The 23019-nt window shown below is 43.3% G+C and overlaps 1 protein-coding gene across 1 annotated transcript in view; it reads right to left on the reverse strand.

Moving 5' to 3' along the window:
- The window catches only part of LOC126191347 (lipid storage droplets surface-binding protein 1), a 188067-nt gene extending 166144 nt beyond the window's left edge, over positions 1-21923 (reverse strand). The window contains exon 1 of the mRNA XM_049932190.1: positions 21815-21923. The gene's annotated coding sequence lies outside the window, so the exon portion shown is untranslated. The remainder of the gene's footprint in view (positions 1-21814) is intronic.
- Positions 21924-23019: the final 1096 nt, after the last annotated feature.

Consider the following 23019-nt stretch of genomic DNA (forward strand, 5'->3'; position numbering starts at 1 on the left):
TAGGGAATCCTGAAAATAAATAATGTGATGATGACTAAATAGACACAGATGAGACAATTGGAAGCTGATAAGCAACATGTGTTGCAAAACGTTGTGGTACTTAAATACAGCTAGAGTATCCATGTCTTTTCCACTTTAAATTTACCATGGTTTTTTTTATAAAAGATCTTTATTGTTTTACATGTTAACTGTATATTAGTCGCCATTGTAATTATTGGTACTTCCAGATTACGCCTTTGACTCAACAGCACTCACAACACCCAACGTGTTTACAAAAGAAAACAGAGGTTATGGTCTTTGATCACAATTTACATTACACTTGTTTTGTGTACTGCGTTAAGAGTTTTGGATATGACAACAATTTCTGTTCATCGCGAAGAACATATTTAAGGATGGTGCTCATCGGGGTTTTAAGGTAATGTGGGTAAAGTAATGTGAAAATGATACGGACACTCCAGCCGTTTGTAAGTACTACAATTTTACAAGACATGCCGCTTAGAAGCTTCCAGCTGCCTCAATTGTCTCTCTTTAGTCATCATAGCATTATTTGTTTTTTTGTTTAAACGGTGATCTCTAATGTTGAACACGGAAACATATATTTGAATGTAAACCATCTGAAGACGGTCACAAGCACGAAGCCGGTTGTGCATTAAATAAAATCACCTACTGCTGCGACTGATAGCGGTTATTATTCTACACCATATAAAGGAACAGTGACGGAGTTCAGCTGCATCCATTACAGATAAAATTCACTCATTTTGTCAGAGCTGTTGAGAGACTGGCCAGTCACTATCGTTCGTGAACTGTGGCAGAGGGTAGAAGCAGCATGGGTTGGTGTAACAACATCTGTCACCCAAGCTTAGTTCGACCCAGTGCCCAGCCAGTTTAGAGCCGTTGTTGCCAAAGGTGGCACCTGTGTACAAAATGATATACCCTTTGTAGCCTTAAATCACCTACAACTTTAGTCATGCATTCTTCTTACTATATTCTATATACAAGTGAAATTTTGTTATTTACTATCCTTCTTGAAGTTGCAATTTTAATGATCAGCCGCGTAAATTTTTAAGACACGAGTAATTCGACAGAATCCTCTTTGAAATTTCAGAATCTCTGACGGATCGGAACAATAACCAGCATTATTAAAAAAGAAAAATGCTTAGTGGCGGCAACAAACTTGAAATGCCACCAAAAAATGGATATGCGTTAAAATATCTGAACACGCTTTTCACATTCCTCTTTAGCCCCTGTCGTTAACTCGTCTTTAATAAACAACGGTAAAACGGCAATTTCATTCTATATTTTCGGGAAGACTTTTTAATAAACGTTACGAAGGTGTGGCAGCTGTCTTATTGACAGGTAGCATAGTCCGAAAGCTACTGCGTGGCGATGCTGAACGGTGAGAGGAGCCGAATCTTCTGGTGCGCTTTAACCAATTGACACAGGCGTCCCTCAACCGAACGCCCTGTACATTTACGGAGGTCATTTATATGCAGCCACTGTTGCTTGTTGCGTACAGTCACACGCAAGGGTTGCGTTCTACGCTGTACCGATGATGATTATTATGCGAAATGACTTATTATCCGTAAGGCACGAACGAAGTTGTAATCGTTTCAAAATGACAACAAAAGACAACTAAATGCAATGCGCAAATTACCCACCAAACGAAACTTAAGATCCGAAAGTTATAAACTTAACCACAATCAAGGCCTATAGAAATCGTGCAACAACTACTGTGGTAACGCTAAGCAGCGAATGAGACGTCGAAATATTGTATTACGTGAAAACAGCCCTTCTGGCTGACGAATTCGAAGCGTTAAAGCGTTACACAGATCGATAATTCGAGTGCTACCGCCTGCTTCCGCCATGTATATGTGGGACTTCACAAACAGCTTCCTCTTTCTTCCCCCCTCTTACCCACGTCGCTGCTGCATAGTTTCGCTAAAGACGAAAAAGCGTCGCCGCGCCTGCGAACGAGACTAATTCAAGAATTTGAAATGTAATTGAGAACAGCAGAGGCTGTATTTAATCGACTGTTGTCGGGGTTTTTGTTGCTGCGCCATGTAGCCTAAGTACAGCTGACAATATGGAGGATAACGCTATTTATACACGGATCTGAGCTGTTTATTGCAGTCTTATTACGCTTGCTAGCAGCAAGCTGAAGGAAATTATCTTAAATATACATGGCGAAAGGAAACTCGAAGTACCTAGTCCTAACAAGGGTGAGTGCATACACTGAGGCGACAAACGTCAACGGATATTAATGTGCGCATATACTGATGGCGGTGGTATCGCGTGAAAGTGAACCAAAGACGTTGGACTGCTGCAGATGTCGCAGCGCTCGTGTGTGATCTGACAGTCTCATACTGAAGAAGAGGATGCTCTGTGTGTTGACGAACTCTTTGAATTTGAAACTCACACACCCACATAGTTACGTTACAGACTGCCATGTTACACACCACATTTCGGAGTCCTCTAGCGACATAGAGTTGCAAATATGTAGATACAAAGAACAAAGTTGTGGAGTGTCAATAACGTTTGTTTTATTTAAAAAGATTTAAGAGTTTTCACTTATAAAATTCGTGGGCCTTACTTTTCAGCTCGCCCTTGTAGTCAAGTCTAATTATGTAATGGTCGAGTATTTATACCATGGACCTGCTGAGAAGTATTTACATATGACCAATCAAATTAAATAGATCTGGAGGAGGCGACATGGATTTAAGGAGACCATTACTACCACTGGAGAGACCACCAAAACCGTTAAAGTTCTGTAGGTATTTTTGACATTTATGTCAGGTGGAGTCGTCTGATGGAATAGGAAACAAGAGTTACGAGTTCCTTAAGTACTCTGACAGCATTATGTAACTGCCGTTTTGCGTCTGTAAACGTCGGTTGTCTCGCGTTGAATTTCATCAGCTTCCACAGGGGTGACGTTGTCATCTAATGATAGCCTCGTTTGCCTCATCCAAATATGCAATATTTCAGATCATTATGTAACTTCCTTAAAGAGTTATTCTTGTGCAACGCCACCGACATGCAGTATAACATAGTCTGCCATCACTATTATGATTGCGAGAATAAAATCACAAGTGGAAAAATAAGCAGTGAAATAATGTTCGCTGGAATGAGTTTTTGTGTTCGCGACAGCAAAATCATGGCCACAACTCGTGGAAAAAGAAATTGTCACTGCAGATCCTTAGTTTGCACATTAATTAAGAGTCCAGTAAGAGGAATCCTTTGTAGCTAACTATAACGACAGGACATTTGGCTCTATGGTAATGAGAGAAAGATTAGTTCTTCGCTTTTTCGGGAACATTCTATAGCCTGTGATCTGTCGTGGAAAATCTTCCCGGGCAGGGTAACTGCAATTTTTTCTTCCTGCAAGCGTCAAACTTAACATTTTATAAATTTACTTTTATATTCCTATGTAGTTAAAACATTACGTCAATGCCTTACTATACTCTCGTAATATCTATCGCTGCAAGTGCCGTCCGTCGCTGATTTCTGCGAGTATTACGCCACACCCAAGCTTCGTCTGCCTTATCGCAAATAGCGAGCTGCTATATGCGCATCTTTATGAATACAGACGATAAGGGATTTTCCACATCGCATTACGAAGTTGTCTTCGCTCTTAAATCTTGCGTCCATTCCTGCTTCGCTCACTGACGTTAATGGACACGCAGTTTCAGAAATCGAAGTGTTTGAAGTTGCCAACAGCGCCACGCATATACTGAGCAAATAGTACATAAAAGAAACACGCGACAGCTGGGTGGCGCAAAGATTAATACGTTGCAGATAGTTTCGAAACCCGGTGGCTGTTCTGATTTACGCTTTCGTAATATCGCCACGAGCGTGTCAGGCACATGCCACAACTGAGTACAGACACTACAGAGTATGTGCTGCAGACTCACACACAGCCAACGCTTTCTTTGATCGCCAGCGTGGATGGGCTTATGATTAGTACATTGCTCCCCCAGCCGTTAATGGCGGGTACTCGAAACCGAAGCCGCTGCTACTCATTCAGGTAGCTCCTCGGTTGTCCAGTAGGAGTTAAACTCAGCCGATTAGAGATGCCAGACCAAAGAAAATAAAATCGTTAGCAGTTCCGGTAACCGAACACAGGTAATTCCCGTGACAGCTAGACTGCTCAGCGATGGAGGAGAACGTATTCTGTGATCGTGAATGTATGTTCTCGAAACTTCAACAAAAGCGCGTACCGAGCTACTGAGCGTCTCTCTTGCAGAGTCTTCCACTGGAGATTATCATCTCCGTAACGCTTTCGCGATTACTAAATGATCCTGTAACGAAGCGCGCTGCTCTCCGTTGGATCTCCTCTGTCTCATCGATCAACCCTATCTGGTACGTATCCCACACCGGTGAGCAGTATTCAAGCAGTAGGCGAACAAGTGTACTGTAACCTACTTCGCCGGCCGTAGTGGCCGAGCGGTTCTAGGCGCTACAGTCTGGAACAGCGCGACCGCTACGGTCGCAGGTTCGAATCCTGCTTCGGGCATGGATGTGTGTGATGTCCTTAGGTTAGTTAGGTTTAAGTAGTTCTAAGTTCTACGGGACTGATAACCTCAGAAGTTAGGTCCCGTAGTGCTCAGAGTCATTTGAATCATTTTTTGTAATCTACTTCCTTTGTTTTCGGACTGCACTTCCTTAGGACTCTTCCAATGGATCTCAGTGGGGCATCTGCTTTACCGACGATTAATTTTATATGGTCATTCCATTTTAAATCACTCCTATTGCCTACTCCCAGATAATTTATGGAATTAACTGGTTCCAGTTGCTGATCTGCTATATTGTAGCTAAATGATAAAGGATATTTCTTTCTATGTATTCGCAGCACATTACACTTGTCTACATTGAGATTCAGTTGCCATTCCCTGCATCATGCGTCAAATCGCTGCAGATCCTCCTGCAGTTTTCCATTGTTACGACCTCTCGATATACTACAGCATCATCCGTAGAAAGCCTCAGTGAACTTCTGATGTTATCCACAAGGTCATTTACATATACACTCCTGGAAATGGAAAAAAGAACACATTGACACCGGTGTGTCATACCCACCATACTTGCTCCGGACACTGCGAGAGGGCTGTACAAGCAATGATCACACGCACGGCACAGCGGACACACCAGGAACCGCGGTGTTGGCCGTCGAATGGCGCTAGATGCGCAGCATTTGTGCACCGCCGCCGTCAGTGTCAGCCAGTTTGCCGTGGCATACGGAGCTCCATCGCAGTCTTTAACACTGGTAGCATGCCGCGATAGCGTGGACGTGAACCGTATGTGCAGTTGACGGACTTTGAGCGAGGGCGTATAGTGGGCATGCGGGAGGCCGGGTGGACGTACCGCCGAATTGCTCAACACGTGGGGCGTGAGGTCTCCACAGTACATCGATGTTGTCGCCAGTGGTCGACGGAAGGTGCACGTGCCCGTCGACCTGGGACCGGACCGCAGCGACGCACGGATGCACGCCAAGACCGTAGGATCCTACGCAGTGCCGTAGGGGACCGCACCGCCACTTCCCAGCAAATTAGGGACACTGTTGCTCCTGGGGTATCGGCGAGGACCATTCGCAACCGTCTCCATGAAGCTGGGCTGCGGTCCCGCACACCGTTAGGCCGTCTTCCGCTCACGCCCCAACATCGTGCAGCCCGCCTCCAGTGGTGTCGCGACAGGCGTGAATGGAGGGACAAATGGAGACGTGTCGTCTTCAGCGATGAGAGTCGCTTCTGCCTTGGTGCCAATGATGGTCGTATGCGTGTTTGGCGCCGTGCAGGTGAGCGCCACAATCAGGACTGCATACGACCGAGGCACACAGGGCCAACACCCGGCATCATGGTGTGGGGAGCGATCTCCTACACTGGCCGTACACCACTGGTGATCGTCGAGGGGACACTGAATAGTGCACGGTACATCCAAACCGTCATCGAACCCATCGTTCTACCATTCCTAGACCGGCAAGGGAACTTGCTGTTCCAACAGGACAATGCACGTCCGCATGTATCCCGTGCCACCCAACGTGCTCTAGAAGGTGTAAGTCAACTACCCTGGCCAGCAAGATCTCCGGATCTGTCCCCCATTGAGCATGTTTAGGACTGGATGAAGCGTCGTCTCACGCGGTCTGCACGTGCAGCACGAACGCTGGTCCAACTGAGGCGCCAGGTGGAAATGGCATGGCAAGCCGTTCCACAGGACTACATCCAGCATCTCTACGATCGTCTCCATGGGAGAATAGCAGCCTGCATTGCTGCGAAAGGTGGATATACACTGTACTAGTGCCGACATTGTGCATGCTCTGTTGCCTGTGTCTATGTGCCTGTGGTTCTGTCAGTGTGATCATGTGATGTATCTGACCCCAGGAATGTGTCAATAAAGTTTCCCCTTCCTGGGACAATGAATTCACGCTGTTCTTATTTCAATTTCCAGGAGTGTATATTGTGAATATCAACGGTCCTACGACACTCCCCAGCGGCACACCTGAATCGCTCTTACTTCGGAAGATTTGTCTCCATTGAGAATGACATGCTGCGTTCTGTTTTCAGTCAAGCAGTATATTGCTCCCTCCTACGTATATCTCGCGAAAAGACCTAGAGGATAAAATCAGAGAGATTAGAGCCCATACAGAGGCATACCGACAATCTTTCTTTCCACGAACAATACGAGACTGGAATAGAAGGGAGAACCGATAGAGGTACTCAAGGTACCCTCCGCCACACACCGTCAGGTGGCTTGCGGAGTATGGATGTAGATGTAAATCATTTCTTTAGTAACATCATAGGGATTCCTTCCGTTTGCCGCTAGTACAAACAGTGACACTAAAGAACCTCATTATTATCGGATTAAAAATCATGACCAAGTAAGGGAAGCAAAGCAGTCCCTTATTTCACCCATGCACTATGATAAAAAAAACCTTGCTTTCTTTTTGAAAGACTATACTTTACCGTTCACTGACTATTCGCTTTACCCCAGTCACAGCGATTGTAATTTCAATCAAAAGTTCATTCTCAAATTGAAGATTTCGTGCCTCCATAGGCCTGCTTATTAAAAACTGTTAATTCTGTGCCATACATGAACATTTCATGCTATGTCAACATATTTTCTTTTCTCAACAAGTATTCTATACAGAGAAACATGCGTAATTCAAGTTGTACAAAGGAGAATAGGTTCAGTGACATCTATTTCTAAGTCTTAGAACGTTAAGCAAACGTGCAACGAAGTTTTTATTCGCGACTAATAGTTACGACAACGAATTGTTCAAACAATGAAGGTGTTCTGACGAACAGTTTCGCATTCCACTGTTGCTGGAAACTATGCAGATTGTACAGGTCAAATAATAATAATTATTATTTTTTCACCTGGAAAACGTGAACTATTCATAGCTTAGTATTACAACATTTGGAGGTCATTAGCCCGATCACAAAATCCCGAAGCATGTTATTCTGTAAGTTTTCGCCTAGCGAAGTCAGGATTGTGGAAGCGACCACGAAGTAACCATGACGACGTGCATTGTAAAATTTATCTCGTTAATACGAACAACGTAGTACCGTTCTACAACGATGCTTTGCAGGCTGAGATAATAACAACTTACATATATAAAGTTTAGTCATCACAATTTACAAAACCAGTATTACACAAAAAAGTTCATGTCAGGTATCTAAAATAACATGTAAAATCGTTGTTTCGCTAGTGGTAATTTATGAAACTTCAGGCATTAGCTGTAATTGAGGACAATGGAAAGGAAAATATTAATTAGCAGTACACTTTTCAGTGTCAGCTGAGTTGTTAATTTCAGTTTTCTGCATGATATTTCGATAACCATTTTCTTCAGGTGTTGTGAACTGTGTTATTATGCTGTCTTTACTCGATGCTTGGATTCCATCCAGACTGTGACGTATTGTTGTTATTGTGGCGCTATTTACAGCCATGTTCGACCCTCTGCTCCAGCTACTTCTTTTAATGCTCATTTGTTGTTTATTTACTTTTCAGATCCCACTTCGCAATTCCTTAAAATACACATTATCTAAGCGTTTTCCAGAATGAAAGAGGTGGCCGACGTGATCTTGACAAACTGAGCGCTAAGAAGCCTTGCTTAAATTGAAATCGTTGTCCAGTTTATTAGGTATTTTGACATTTTTATTTCGGCAAGCGCTTTCATCCTGCTGTCCCAGAAAGTCGTATTTAATTTTTTACGTGAACATTTTTGCAAAAACTATCCAGTAACTGATATAAATTAGAGTTAAAAGAACTAATCAAACCAGAATAATTAATAACCTCTGATAAATGAGGTGTGTATCAGTAGCAGTGATTTCAGTGCTCTATTAACGTATTTTCTATTTCGGTACGTAATTCCACGATTAACTTAAATGAGAGGCCACTCTGGAAGCATATTATGGGGAGCTGCAAGCGTAGGGGCGCACAGCAGTTTACATTTGTCAGGCAGGGGAGCCTGAAACCTGGAGAATCCCCAGAAGGCACTAGCCACCAGCTGCACAGATCGCTGCCACTCAATCAATCGGCCTTTGAGGAACTGTTGTTGGACACCGGTCACTGAAGTTACAATACAGATGTGATTTTCCTTAGTATAGGGGAGGTCTGGCAGGGAGCTTTAGAGAACATAAAGTAGAAAATAGGGCTTTCTACGAAATGCACTGCCCGCCATAGATAAGATAAAAAAGTGGAGTGAGAACTCATAGTTTAGTCACCTTTGAGGGCGTGAGATGCCGCTGAACTCAGAGCCTACAAAAACCGAACGTTTGACGCAATGTAAGAGCTATCAGGACTGGCAAACACAAATAAATTAGAAGTTAGAGAGAGAGAGAGAGAGAGAGAGAGACTCGACACTACTGCCGAGAAACGACCTCACTGAGCACAGAAAGAGCCAGAGAGAGACAGAAGGACACAGCTTTTCAGCGATAAGTGTTAGGGAGCATGTTGCTGGTTCTGCCTGACATCATAATCAGAGAGGGAATCAGCTTCTTTTAAAGCATTTTACCGGTCGGCGCTTGGAATATGCGTAGTTAGCCACTCGAGATAACGTGGCGAAGATACGAGTATTCCTTTCTGGAAGAGGACAGATGAGAATAACTTCATCCCTAGGGCTCCCCACCTCCGCGGCTCCCCACTGCCAGCCTTCTTCCCCGCACGTCAGCTGAGCAGTCAGACACCTCTAAGCAGATGAGTTGGGGACTTAGAACATTTTTCAGCTGAGTTGAACTTTGTCGCAGATGTGACCTATGACTGATTTCACAGCCATTTCAGTCTCCATCTGCAGTAACATAAAATGTGCGATTAGCCACGACAGTTAAACGAGTCGTAGGGACAGTCAAATTCATTTTTACTGAGTTTTAATAACTTTAAGTTCCATTCTGAAGACTTGCTTGCAGATTATATGATCAATATGTTTCCAACTCCAGCCACAGGTGCAAACGTATACACTAACATTTCAGCTGTCACGGTGCAAATTCTCGATTATAATCGTTTGCACTGGTACGCATTTATTAGAATCAAGTCCCAGACCCTTTAACCAATCCTGCCAAGTTTTGATCTGTCGATCTTTGTCAGATGTTTCATCATACACTTTCAATGTAATTGACTGTGACTTTTGTTGAATTTTGTACCTAATGACTTTCTTAGTCAGTGTTTTGGAGGGCAACGATTAATTATGTCAGAGTACCAGGACCACTTTACTTACCGCTAGTCAATATACAACCTATACACTAGCAATTTCATGATTATACTCTACGTGACAGCTGATTTGCTTGATTATTTTAGTCACGTTTGTCTCTGATGTATCTTCATTAAAAACGTAAATGAAATTAATTTACCGAGAAATTCTAATAACTTACGCACAAATCATAATCCTGAACTATTTGTTTGAGAATGAATGCATTCAGATAATAGATAGCTTCGACAGCAGATAAATTGTAACACATCTTCGCTGTTCGTAGTAGACTTCGAGGATATTCTGGATGTTAATAAGTAAGATGTTGAAAAGCCACTAGACTTTCTGAAAAAGGGCAAAAGTTTATAGATCTGACAGAAGTTTATAGATCTATAGATCTGGCCGTTCTACGCCAGTCAAATTAATTCGAAGTGTTAAGGTAAGAGATAAGTGAAGTTTTTCTCAGGGTGGTCCGACTTGCGCCGATTAGTCTGAGACATCGTATTAACAGATATCGTAAGCTTTTGTTTTTTTGGAAGGAAGATTGGGGTCGTGCAAGGTGAATTGAATAGGAATGGAGAATTACCAACTGTCTTATTTAATGGACCATCCCGTCAGTCGATTCAAGATATTTTTGGAGAACTATACGATGCCTAAATCCCTCCTAATATAAAGGGCGATCAAAAAGTATCCGTTTGAGGAAGTTGCTGCAGCCTATATGCAACGTAGCGAGACTCCGATGTGGGTATATAAGCACCGGCACATAGGCAAGGGACTAGTGTGATATTCGTGTCTTTCCGACGAGCATGCGGTCGATGCGGAAATGTGAACTACGGCGACGTTATTACCAAAGGCGTCCAAACAGGACCAAAGTCCTGCTATCCTTTTCTCGGCTGCAGAAAGACGAATACCAGTAGACATCCACCGGAGAATGAAGAATGTGTACGGAGCAGCATGTCTGTCGAAAACCACGAAGAAGATCAAGAGCCAGCCATGTGCTGGGAAGGTGATCTTCACCCTGTTCTTTGATTGCCGGGGCCTATTGCTTATCGATTTCAAGGAACCTGGTGCCTCCACAACTGGGGAACGGTATTGCGCAACGCTGGAGAAATTATGGCGTGCAATTAAGGTGAAACACTCCGGGAAAACTGCAACAAGGGGTGCTGTTTCATCATACCGCACGTCCCCATATTGCCGAAACGCAGAAGTTACTCTAGCTCAAGCGGGAGACACTTGAGCACGTGCCCTGTCGCCCTGATCTCTCTCCCCACGGGATTATCACGCCTTCGGTCACTTAAAAAAGCATTGTTTAGCCATCTGCCTCCTTAAATTCGTTTTTTTTCACTTTTAACTAATAACCATTAACATACGTGAATATAATCTGCATTTCCATAAAAGAGAAAGCTTGGCTCTCAGTTTTAAAGAACACAACACCAGATCTAATTTTGTGCTTAGTTTTATGGATGTAATTGATTTTCTAATTTATTTCGACTATTCCTAGTTGATACTTTCATTATAGGGTGAAATCAGTGATCGTTTCGTAACTTAAATTCTATTGTTGACGTTTAAACAAATATAAATTCTATAATAATTATAAACGTTTGGAAGGCGAAACACTAGCATTCTTCAAGTATTTATTTGACTCTATTCGAAAACATGTTAGGAAATCCAGGCCTTAATTAATTCCAAAGTAATCAACGGTTTTGTCAAAAGTATTGTTTGCGTAACTACATTTGTTAAGTTGATAATTTAAACAAATAATTCGGCTTAACTCTCGTAGTAGGAGAAACTGTAAAAAAGATGGAATTTTTCGATGTATTCAGTTAATTTAATGAGTTAAGTTTTAAATGTAATTTCTGTAAATTTAACTTTGAACAATGTGTAGTTTCAGCACCTATTATTGTGAGGATATACAAGGGCCCGATGGACAGTCAGTCCACGTCCGAGTTTCAGACGAGAATTCTGTGTTGATTAGAACAACAACAATGCTTCAACTTAACTGTGAAATAAGTGTAACACAATTAGGCCATGCGTTAAAACAATGACAGTGTCTGCTCCATACTACCTTTCCATTCTTCAAGAACTGTGAACTTTGTGGTTATGTTTTTTTACTGCTCGTAGACGCTCTGTAGTAAACTACTGTAGTAGTATGAAGCTTATGGAAAGTTTAAACAATAGTGCCCTGGTCATATATAACTGAGTATTATTTGGGGGTTGTGAGCAGTGAAATTAAAGTACTGTGAAACGCAAATGTGCACCTGTCGGCTACATCATTTAAAGTAGTCAGTGTTGTACATCCACAACCCATTTTTCAGCCAGTGCAGCAGCGCAGTACTTCGACACCGAGGACAACAAACGAAGAAAGGAAGGCGAACATGTCACATGTTCATGGAGATTTTGCCTGATTGGCATACCGATTCTGGACTGTACGGCCTTCGAATAGAAAGTTTTTGATCGCCACTTACAAGAGTCCCATGTCTTAACAACTTCCTCAGCTCACTTGTTCCCTTGTTTTCGTGCAGATTACATTATTAAGCACCGTGAGATGAAATTCCTTTTTACAAATAAGCCTAAAGCTAAGCTATGGTCGTCGGTCCCCTCATATACATTTCTAGAGGTCAAAGTCGTGTACATTTCCTACGACCGTGTAAATTTCCTACGACACAGCGGGATCTATATGGGTAACCCGGCATCTGAGAGGTAATAAATTATTGTCTTCCAGGTAGGGACGAGAGAAGGGATATCTTAACTAACAAGTACAGACTGGAACGGTTTCAACTTACTGCGCTTTAAAGGTTAGAGGCCACGGTAGTTAATAAAATTTACTAAGCAGACCTGCTCGTAAAATTGTAATAGCCACCGAAATGAAATATATAGCAGAAGAACGTAGAAAATGTACCAGGACTTAATTACAAGCATGGTTATTAGATATAAGACTAAAGTACTGCCACTATAATTAGTAGATTCTGCTAAGCGAGAAAGCGCACCGGTTATGAACAGAGGTGGGTGGCTCAGTTACCTTCCACAGCGTCCTCATTCATGTACCTCTACATTCCGTGGAGTAATCCAGGCTAATATCGCGGGATGGTTTCTTTAACAAACACACGACTGATTTTTTCTTACAGCTTTGTCGAAGCGAACTCCAGCTCCGCCTTTAATGTTTTTGATAATAATGGAACACCAGCTCTCTTCCTCTACTAGCACCAGCGAAAACAAATACCATTTTACAAAAGGAGGACAAGAATTACCTACAGCAACAGATAAGGAGCTGACGATTCTGTTCAGTAGTCAAACACTTCATGAGTACAAATTTTTCAAGGTCGAGACAAATTGCTATAGTATTCGATGCAGCATCTAAAAAAAGAAAAAGAAAAACGTTTCAAACCTTAACAGTCAACGCCCAGATAGATATCAGCAGGGACAGAGCCCTCTTTGTGCCGTGTGTGTGTGTGTGTGTGTGTGTGTGTGTGTGTGTGTGTGTGTGTTCGTTTTTAGAAGAGTGTTCAGTTATCAAGACTAACATACCGCCTCCAACTCTTCTTCTGTCAACCATATATTCCACCGTTGCCTTAATTAAATATAGTGAAGTAGATATGTGAAAGACCTCTAGGTTATTTTACAGTAATATGAAATGGCAATAAAAATATATCAGTAAATTCTAAAAAAAAATCAATGAACTCATCCATAATCATAGCTTACATTCCAGCAGATAATGTAGTGCTATTCTCTCGGTGTTGGCCCTTTCATGCTAATAGAAGCCAGCTTGCTCTCTGCTATTATAAAATGTAGCGGTAACGTTAACGCAACCGTTCATGAAAGTAAGCCTTGGAAAATACATGAAATCGATTTATTCCTTATTTTTAAGTATTAAAACGTAACAGAGGCAGGTTAGGATAAGACAGAAAAATATTACCTCTGAAAAACGACTGCTTCTTTATATTTTGTACGTGACATTGTGGATGAGTACTGGAATTTTAGGCCGGCCGGTGTGGCCGTGTGGTTAAAGGCGCTTCAGTCTGGAACTACGTGACCGCTACGGTCGCAGGTTCGAGTCCTACCTCGGGCATGGATGTGTCTGATGTCCTTAGGTTAGTTAGGTTTAAGTAGTTCTAAGTTCTAGGGGACTTATGACCACAGATGTTGAGTCCCATAGTGCTCAGAGCCATTTGAATCATTTGAACTGGAATTTTAGTTGCTTAATTTGACTCACGCCTTGCGCTGTAGGACCTCTTTTTCGATGGAATCAACGGAACAATATCGATACATATAAATGTATTTACGGTACGTATCAGTGTATGTTCCACATCTCTTCCTAAATCATTCGACCAGTCAACCGAACTGTGCTGTGGGAGTAAGAGCCACCCGCCTACCATAGTTCAGGGGATATGACGTCATAAACAATTAAGAGCGTGAAAAAATGCCGCATCATGCACGAAGTTTTAATACCGTTATTCTTTGATACTATGCCACTTCTACAGTCGAGTCAACTTACAGAAACGCTTGACAGGGACCGACGACCTCATTGTTTGGTCCCCTCCTCCAAACCAACCAACCACCCAACCAATCCCTGACACGTGGCAGCACTTTTGACGACTTTCAGTTGCAAAGGGCAAACGGCTGTAGGCCCAAACCAACAGTCGTCCATAGAGCTATGAAGAGGCCTTGCTATACAGATGTTTACAAAAACACGTTGCAGACACGCGAAACAGCTGCGCCCAGAGTAGAGAAACTGTCCGGGATACTGTACTTACACATTTGTAGATTATGCACATTTCTTTATATGATTTTAATAATTTCAAAGGTGTTTTCACATACACCCATATGTAAGTTTACTACAAACACAGTTCATTTTTGTGTAACGTATTTATTTCCTCCTGTTTCTAATACCAAATTGGCAAAATGAATAGCCGCCCGGTGTGGCCGAGCGGTTCTAGACGCTTCAGTCTGGAACCGCGCGACCGCTACGTCGCAGGTTCGAATCCTGCCTCGGGCATGGATGTGTGTGATGCCCTTAGGTTAGTTAGGTTTAAGTAGTTCTAAGTTCTAGGGGACTGACGACCTCAGAAGTTAAGTCCCATAGTGCTCAGACCCATATGAACCATAATATATGGCAAAATGAATACCCGGGTTCAAAAAATGGTTCAAACGGCTCTGAGCACTATGGGACTTAACATCTAAGGTCATCAGCCCCTAGAACTTAGAACTACTTAAACCTAACTAACCTAAGGACAGCACACACATCCATGCCCGAGGCAGGAATCGAACCTGCGGCCGCGCGGTTCCAGACTGAAGCGCCTAGAACCGCTCGGCCACATCGGCCAGCGAATACCCGGGCAAGCCGGGTTTGTCGTTTTGAGCCCTCTTCCACACTACTTCGTGCATTACGATCTTTCGACTTACCCATCAACTTAGCCCCTGCACGTTTTCTTACGTCATCCAACCAGCTTGAGCCTAATCTTGGAATCTAAGAAAGAACATCCTCAGCCCATCTACCATCAGTTCGCCTGGTTACATGTCCTGCCTATCTTTATTTCATTTTAAGCCTTCCATTCTAGTCTGTTCCACGATACGTTTAGTCATTTGTCTTTCTGTCTGTCTGTCTGTCTGTCTGTCTGTCTCTCCCATTATTTCCCAACTGGCGTGGCTCCGTCGGTCGTTGTTCAGCCCTCAGATTTTGAATCGCTTTTCCATTAAAAGGAGCAGCTCACGGGAAAACTACGTACTATCTATCACAGGACATTTAAGACATCATACGAGTTCGAAAAATCTTCGTTAATGAACCCGTTTTCAGTGGGTACAGAGACACATCGGCGTAAGAATCCAGAGACCAGGTTACCAAACGCGTGCAAAGACTCGCATTGTGATTACTGTTGATGGCTTGCAGTTATTGCGAAAGAAGAATGGTCGTCGATATGTAATGAGGACACTAACTTTATAGGAGCGTGTGGCTGGGCTATCCAGCTACATATTCTGCACCTCATAACCCATGGTTTCCTAGTTCTGCTCTTAAGCGGAACGAAATAATCTCCATTAATAGATTAAAAATTGCCTACCTGGTTACCAACAAAACGAAACTTCTGTTAAAGTTTAATGAAAGTGCATCTAAAGACGACATCATGCATTTTACATCGTAGTGCATCAGATATAAAAAAGGAAAGGATAAAACAACGAAGAACTCAAAATCGTTGATGACTCTTCAAACCGCTCAGTTCAAGTTCTTTGTATTATCAAAACGTAAACATAAACTGAATAGCCCAAATGTGGCAACATGCTTAACATCTTGTTTGTCCACCTTTGGAACGCAATACAGCAATTATTCTGCGTGATACGGATTCGACTATCCTTGATAGGTTTCGGGAGTTTCTTGCACAGAAGTCTACGCACAGGTCATGTATTCCCTACAAATACTGGGCCGGTTGTTTGTGAGCGCGGAGCATGCGGCCAAAAAAATCCCCGATGCGTTCCACTGGGCTCCGACCAAGTAAAATTTGGTGGCCAAAACAACAACTTGAATCCACTATAGTGCTCATCAAAGCACTGTATCGAGATTTTTTGCCGTGTGACACGACCAGTTATCCTGCTGGAAGATACAGTCGGCGTCGGAGAGGACATTGTGCACGAAAAGGTAGAAGGTGGCCCGCACTAATGTTCACGTAGTCCACATCTGCTGTGGTGGCTACGATTACTCTCACAGGTCCCTTGGAGCTCCAGGTGAATGTGCTGCATAGCACAATACTGTATCCACCAGCAGCGTCCGTGGCGCGGTGCATGTTTCGGGCGGCTGTTCGACTGCATGACGGCGTATGCAGACTCGATTACCGATCTGGTGTAACAAGATTCGTGATTCATTCGAACAGGGGATACGTTTCGACTGATCCACGGTTCAGGCTTGATGATCCAACACCCAGTGCAGTCATTAGTGTCGGTGTATTTGGATAAACATGGGAACACGGAAGGCTCATCTGCTACGTTGCCCCATGTTGAACAACTTCCGCTGAATGATGTGCTCTGAAACATTCGTGCCTGCACAAGCTTTGTACTTTATCGCCACATCTCCCACAGATCGCCGTCTATTCAGCTTTACAGAACGAGTAAGCCTTCGTTGTGAACGTTTTATGATGAGACGTGGACATCCAACACCTCGTCGCCTACTCGTGGTATCGCCGTCCTGTAACCGGTTTCCATAGATGCTCATAACAGTACTCACGAACAGTTACAATTTCGCTGTTTCTGAGATTCTCGTTCCCTGCTATGGGGCCATAACAGTCTGTCCTTTGTCAAAGTCGCTTATGTCAGTGAATTCCCCATTTGCGAGCCGTATCGGTGCTAGAATGATTCTTCATTCGTTTATACACTGGTGAGCAAGACTTAAGGACGACAGTAAATTTCACACGATGTATCACTACCAAGTGACATAGCTCGATGAAACTTTGAGCATACATAAAAAAAAACTGCGACAGCGTAGTACAAAAGGTAATTGAAAGGAAAACGTAATGGGACGAACGAAAATGAGACTTTTATTCCAATAAAATAATTACACTGAAGTCACCGCGACTCAAGATGGCCCAAGGACATTACAAACTGTGGGACATGGTTCCTAATGTGATGCGTGATTAATGCGGACGGCAATGCATGCTTGCAACGTGCTTCCATTCTGCCCACAAGGTTGTGGAAGATTTCTTGTGTCAGTGCGTTCCATTCCTCCAACAGCGCCGTTGCCAACTGTTGGATGGTCGTTGGTACATGTGGACGTGCTCCAGTACCTCTCCTCAACGCATCCCATACGTGCTCGATGGGATTTAAGTTGGGGGAACGGGTAAGCCAGTCCAGTCGCCGAATATCCTCTAGTTCCAGGACCTGCTCCACCTGCGCTGTTCGATGCGGTCGCTCATTGTCATCCATTAAAATGTAGCCAGGACCAAATCCACCCCAGACAAGATGCACGTAGGGAAGGAATACAGTGCCGCAATAATGTTGACTAGTGAGTGTAACAAAGTTCAGAAGGTCTGTAAACCCATGCATCATTATGCCTCCTCACATCATAGCATCTAGACCACCAAAATAATCGTGTCCGACAGTGCTGGATGTACCCTCGAACGGCAAGAGGTGAAAACACGTAATGCATCCAGGAACATTGTCGAAGATGATCGGTTTGGTGGTTCAGATGTTATGTTGCGAGCAGGAGGGGGGAGGAGGTATAATACTGCACAAGTGTACTGACCACGAAATATTTAACACATTACGCTCACCGGTCAAATTTTTGCGACACTATACTCCTTCCCCATTCCTTCAAAGCTGCATTCGGCCCATCCTTATGGAGTGACAATGCGCGACCGTATCAGACTGCACACGTGGACGACCTCTTAGAACTAGAGGACATTCGGCGAATGGACTGGCCTGTCCGATCCCCCGACTTCAACCCCATCTGGGGATGCTTTGGGGAGAGGTATTGCAGCGCGTCCACGTGCAACAACGACCGTCCAGCAGTCGTGAACCACGCTCCTGAAATATTGGAACGCACTACCACAAGAACTCCTCCCCAACTTTGTGGACAATATGAGAGTACGTTGCAGAGCGTGCTTTGCTGTCCGTGGTATCCACACACCCTGTTAAGTACCATGTCCAGTCGTTTGTTATGTCCATGGGGACCATCATGAAACGCGTTGTCTTCATTGTAATTTCTATCTTTGAATAAAAGTGCCATTGCGCAATTCTTTCACTTTACTTGTGTACTACACAGTAGCAGTTCTTTCTACGTATGATCCAAGTTTCACCGAGCTAATTTACTTGACAGCGACACATCACGTGCAAGTTACTTTCCTCTTTAAGTTTCGTACACCAGTGTACTTTTCTTATCGTGTCAAGTGTCTGAAACGTCGCCAGGCGGCATCCCATCTCGCGTTGGACCGTGGTCATAACGCTTTGGCTCATGAGTATGTACAAATTCATTAGACTTTGTGAAAGAAGTATTTAATGATACATTTACAATCGGTTTGATTTTATCACGTGATTGGTTCCTTTCGTGGGGAAGTTTAACTTTTAATGACACGTGTTCACTGTCTTTATATTCTTCAAAAGTGTTCAAATATTACTTTTAAGAGAAACTTCCTGGCAGATTAAGACTGTGTGCCGGACCGAGACTCGAAATCGGCACCTTTGCCTTTCGCAGGCAAGTGCTCTACCATCTCAGCTACCCAAGCAAGACTCACGCCCAGTGTGCAGCGCACGCTCCGCTGCAGAGTGAAAATCTCATTCTGGAAACATCCCCCAGGCTGTGGCTAAGCCATGTCTCCGGAATATCCTTTCTTTCAGAAGTGCTAGTTCTGCTTGGTTCGCAGGAGAGCTTCTGTAAAGTTTGAAAGGTAGGAGACGAGGTACTGGCAGAAGTACAGCTGTGAGAAGGGGCGTGAGTCGTGCTTGGGTAGCTCAGATGGTAGAGCACTTGCCCACGAAAGGCAAAGGTCCCGAGTTCGAGTCTCAGTCCGGCACACAGTTTTAATCTGCCAGGAAGTTTCCTATCAGCGCACACTTCGCTGCAGAGTGAAAATCTCGTTCTGGATTACTTTTAAGAATTTCACTACGTTCATTTCCTATGTATAAAGTAGCCACAACGTTTATTTCACCTCCTGTTTCTGAATCTTTTACTTGATTGTATGGAACATTGCACGAGACACTTTGAAATAAAGTAAATGAAACGACATCAGTTCTCACTAAAATTCCTGGTGATATGTGTTGCGATACACGGTAATCATTAGCTAGGAGAAGGAATAATGATACTTCGAAGCACGCTTCAGTACATGTATTCTATTTCTGTAGAATGTCAATGATGATGATAAACAAGTCGTTGTCTGACTTGACAAGAAGTAGATAGTTGTAGACTGTCTTCTACAGAATGCAGAATTTTCTACAGTTCAGTAAATGGGCTACATTAAAAATCTGATTTTCAGTGTAAAATCCGTAGCATGACGAAGTGAGAATGCCACCTTTGGTGAAAATTGTCTGCGGAAGGCATCAGGGGAATATGAAACACCTATATTTTAAATTCCGTTTGATACTAGCGATTAATTATGCGATTGTAATGGATAAATCAATAACACATGTGCGATGTTACACTATGTACAATTTCAGCTCATTTCCATTGTGAGTTCCTCGGCGGATAGCCATCCAAGAATGAACTACATTATACTTCAAACTAAGTTATGTGATATAACATGACGTAGAGAAAATCTCATATGCTCCAAGAGCACAACATTATCGCTGACAGGATGCAGCCCGCTGTACATCGTTAATGGTAGGAAATGTGTGCTATTGACAGAATGTAATTAAGTGCTGATGTCGTCTGAATGCTCACCTGATGATGAGCTAAGCTACTGCTCGAACCGCGTTGTGACTTATTAAATAAAGTACAGCTGTTTTCCAACTCTGCGTGCCACAGTGCTTTACTAGAAATGGATTTATTGGAGGATATAGGCTGCTTTCCTCTAACCTACGAAAAGACTTACCAGCCAGTAACAGAAAGAGATACAATTTTACGAGGAATCAGAACCAAGAAGCAACTTGACGTTTTTCACACAGGCAGATCTGTGCTAGAGATAAAGGTCATGTCAAAGGCCAGGAATAAACATATGCCCAACCAGGGTTCGAAAACCGAACCTCTGAATTCATTTATCCGCTAACCAATTTAGCGTTGAAACACACATTAAATATGAATAGAAATGTATGGTGTAGTTGGTATCCAGCATTAGATTTAAAAAAAGCAAGCTGTGAACACTTACTGCCGGTAATTCTTGCGCACTCTTCTTTCTTTACGTTAACAGACTTCTCCCTCCGGGGGACTGGACAAAGTTTATGAAAGGGAAAGTGTCGCAATGAATGTTACTTCAAGACGTTTTCCACATGATGCAGGTATCCAAACTAAAGGACTATCCAAAAAAAAAAGGTACGAATATCCACTTATATCCATACAAGATTTCAAAGTGATGCAGAGATTGGCATCTTGCTGTAAAAAATGAAAAATGTGTGCACTTCACAGAACGCAAAAAAATAATATCACTACAATATCGATGAGTCAGAGTTGGAATCAGTCAACTCATACAAATATTTATTTGTTTATTTATCCACAGGTTCCGTGGGACCAAGCAAGGCAGAGCTACTTTGTTATGGAACGAGTCGGTATATTGCTTACAGAATGCTAATTGCAAAATTTATAAGTAAAAGAATTAAAGAAGTAAAAATACGATAAAATTGTGAGCGCGTTTAAGAATAAGTAACACATTACAGAGAAAAACTTCTCAACTACTCCGAAGTGCATATCGTTTCTCCGTCTAGTGTTCACTGAAAGAGTTCTGCAATTTTTTTTCTGACAAATTTCTTGATGGAATGTGTATATACGGGGATGGTAGGGTAGGGCTGTGAAGTGGAATGATCACGTGGGCTCTCACAGGTAAAGCAGAGAGTAGACGTCATTTCATTAACAGAATACTGGAAAAATGTATACAAAACACTTGCGTATCCCATCCTAGAGTGGTGCTCGGGTGTGTGGGACTCGTATCAAGCAAGGCCAATAGCGAATATTGAACGTATTTAAAACTAGGGCAGCACGAATCGTCAAACGGTTGTTTGATTCACGTGAAAAAGTCACAGAAGTTATGGAAAACGTGAATTGACATGCCCGAAGAAGCACAAATCTATCCCGAGACAACCTACTTCGAAAGTTTCATTAACCAGCATTAAATGAAGAATCTAGAAATACATTTCAGCCCATTTCTGTCACTCCCGTAGCGACCGCAAGGACAAGGTCAGACCAATTACAGCGCGAGTACTCTCACATAAGCGGTGATTCTTCACACGTTCCATCACGATTAGATGGGAAGAAACCGCTGTTCGCGCGAACTAAATTGACAATCATTGTGGTGACTGATGGGAGGGGCCGTAAATGCAGAAAGCCATTAAAGGTGACTTCTCTCAGCTGCTGCGCCGGGTATCAACTTGGTTTCCGCGAGTAACACAATGCTTAGTGCCCTCTGCTGCGCACACCGTTGTGGCTTGCACACTGTGTATGTAGATGTGGAACGCTGCACGGAGTAGTTGGAGTAGTCGCATGCAAGTTTTGAAGCGCAGCGTGGCTAGGTGAGCTTTGCTTACCGGCCAGCAGAGAGCAGTCGCGCACCCTACGTCCTCAGCTCGGCGCAGCCACAGCCGAACTGAAGAAACGGCGCTGCGCGTCCCATCACACACACACACACACACACACATACACGTCACGTGGTGCCCACTGCTTGACGTGACGCGCCTTCTGAGGAGCGCGGCGTCACTAACCTCATGCTTCCAGAACAACGCACTCGGAAGCTCACTTGACACATCGACGTTTTCGCAACTGTATATCAGACTAACTACCAAACACTTAACTTTCAATGGCAATGACTGGTCAGGTTACGTTCTGCATGGGACAACAATAAATCAAGCCAAGGAGACATCACACCACCTCTGGCCTTGATGCAGTTCGAACAGGAAGGGAGTCGACAAGTTTCTTCACGTGTACCATATCCAGGTGAGACCACTCGCTGATATTGCGGGGATGTTGATTGCTACGCTTCATCCGCTGATCCAAATATTCAGAGAGGTTTTCTATGGGAATAAGGTCGTGTGATTTAACAAACCAGTCAAGGTGCGATAGGATACCTTGACTATTCGTATAAACAGTAATGCGTACATGCAGCCTTGTGAACATAGATGGCTCAAATGGCTCTGAGCACTATGGGACTCAACATCGGAGGTTATCAGTCCCCTAGAACTTAGAACTACTTAAACCTAACTAACCTAAGGACATCACACACATCCATGCCCGAGGCAGGATTCGAACCTGCGACCGTAGCGATCGCGCGGTTCCGGACTGAAGCGCCTAGAACCGCTCGGCCACCACGGCCGGCGAACATAGATGTTCAATTCCTGTAAGATAGGAGTGTCTAGAGAAGGCATTTTCAATAGGCGGCTAGGATAGCACGAGGGCCTGAACAGTGAATGTGGCTGCTAGACGCTATTATTTACCCCAGGGTAAGTGTTAACTGTCTTCAGAGAAATGACAATATGTTACACCGAACATAGTTTTAAACGCACCAGTATGCACTTAATGGTGTGATGCTAAAAGTGGAAAGTTCCTCTTTTAAAATCGATGAAAAGTAGCATTATGGCCGGGTTAGGACCTTCTCTTTAAAGGTCAGACATCACAGTATCAATTTATAATACTTCAGTGCAGGATGCTTAGCTACAGTTAGAACAGACTTGCAATGTAACATGCACCTGAGTGATAAGTATCATAATAAAATAAGACTCGTAGACGAAAATTTTCT

This window comes from Schistocerca cancellata, chromosome 1 (genome assembly GCF_023864275.1).
Source record: "Schistocerca cancellata isolate TAMUIC-IGC-003103 chromosome 1, iqSchCanc2.1, whole genome shotgun sequence".
In the NCBI taxonomy this organism is placed as follows: domain Eukaryota; kingdom Metazoa; phylum Arthropoda; class Insecta; order Orthoptera; family Acrididae; genus Schistocerca; species Schistocerca cancellata.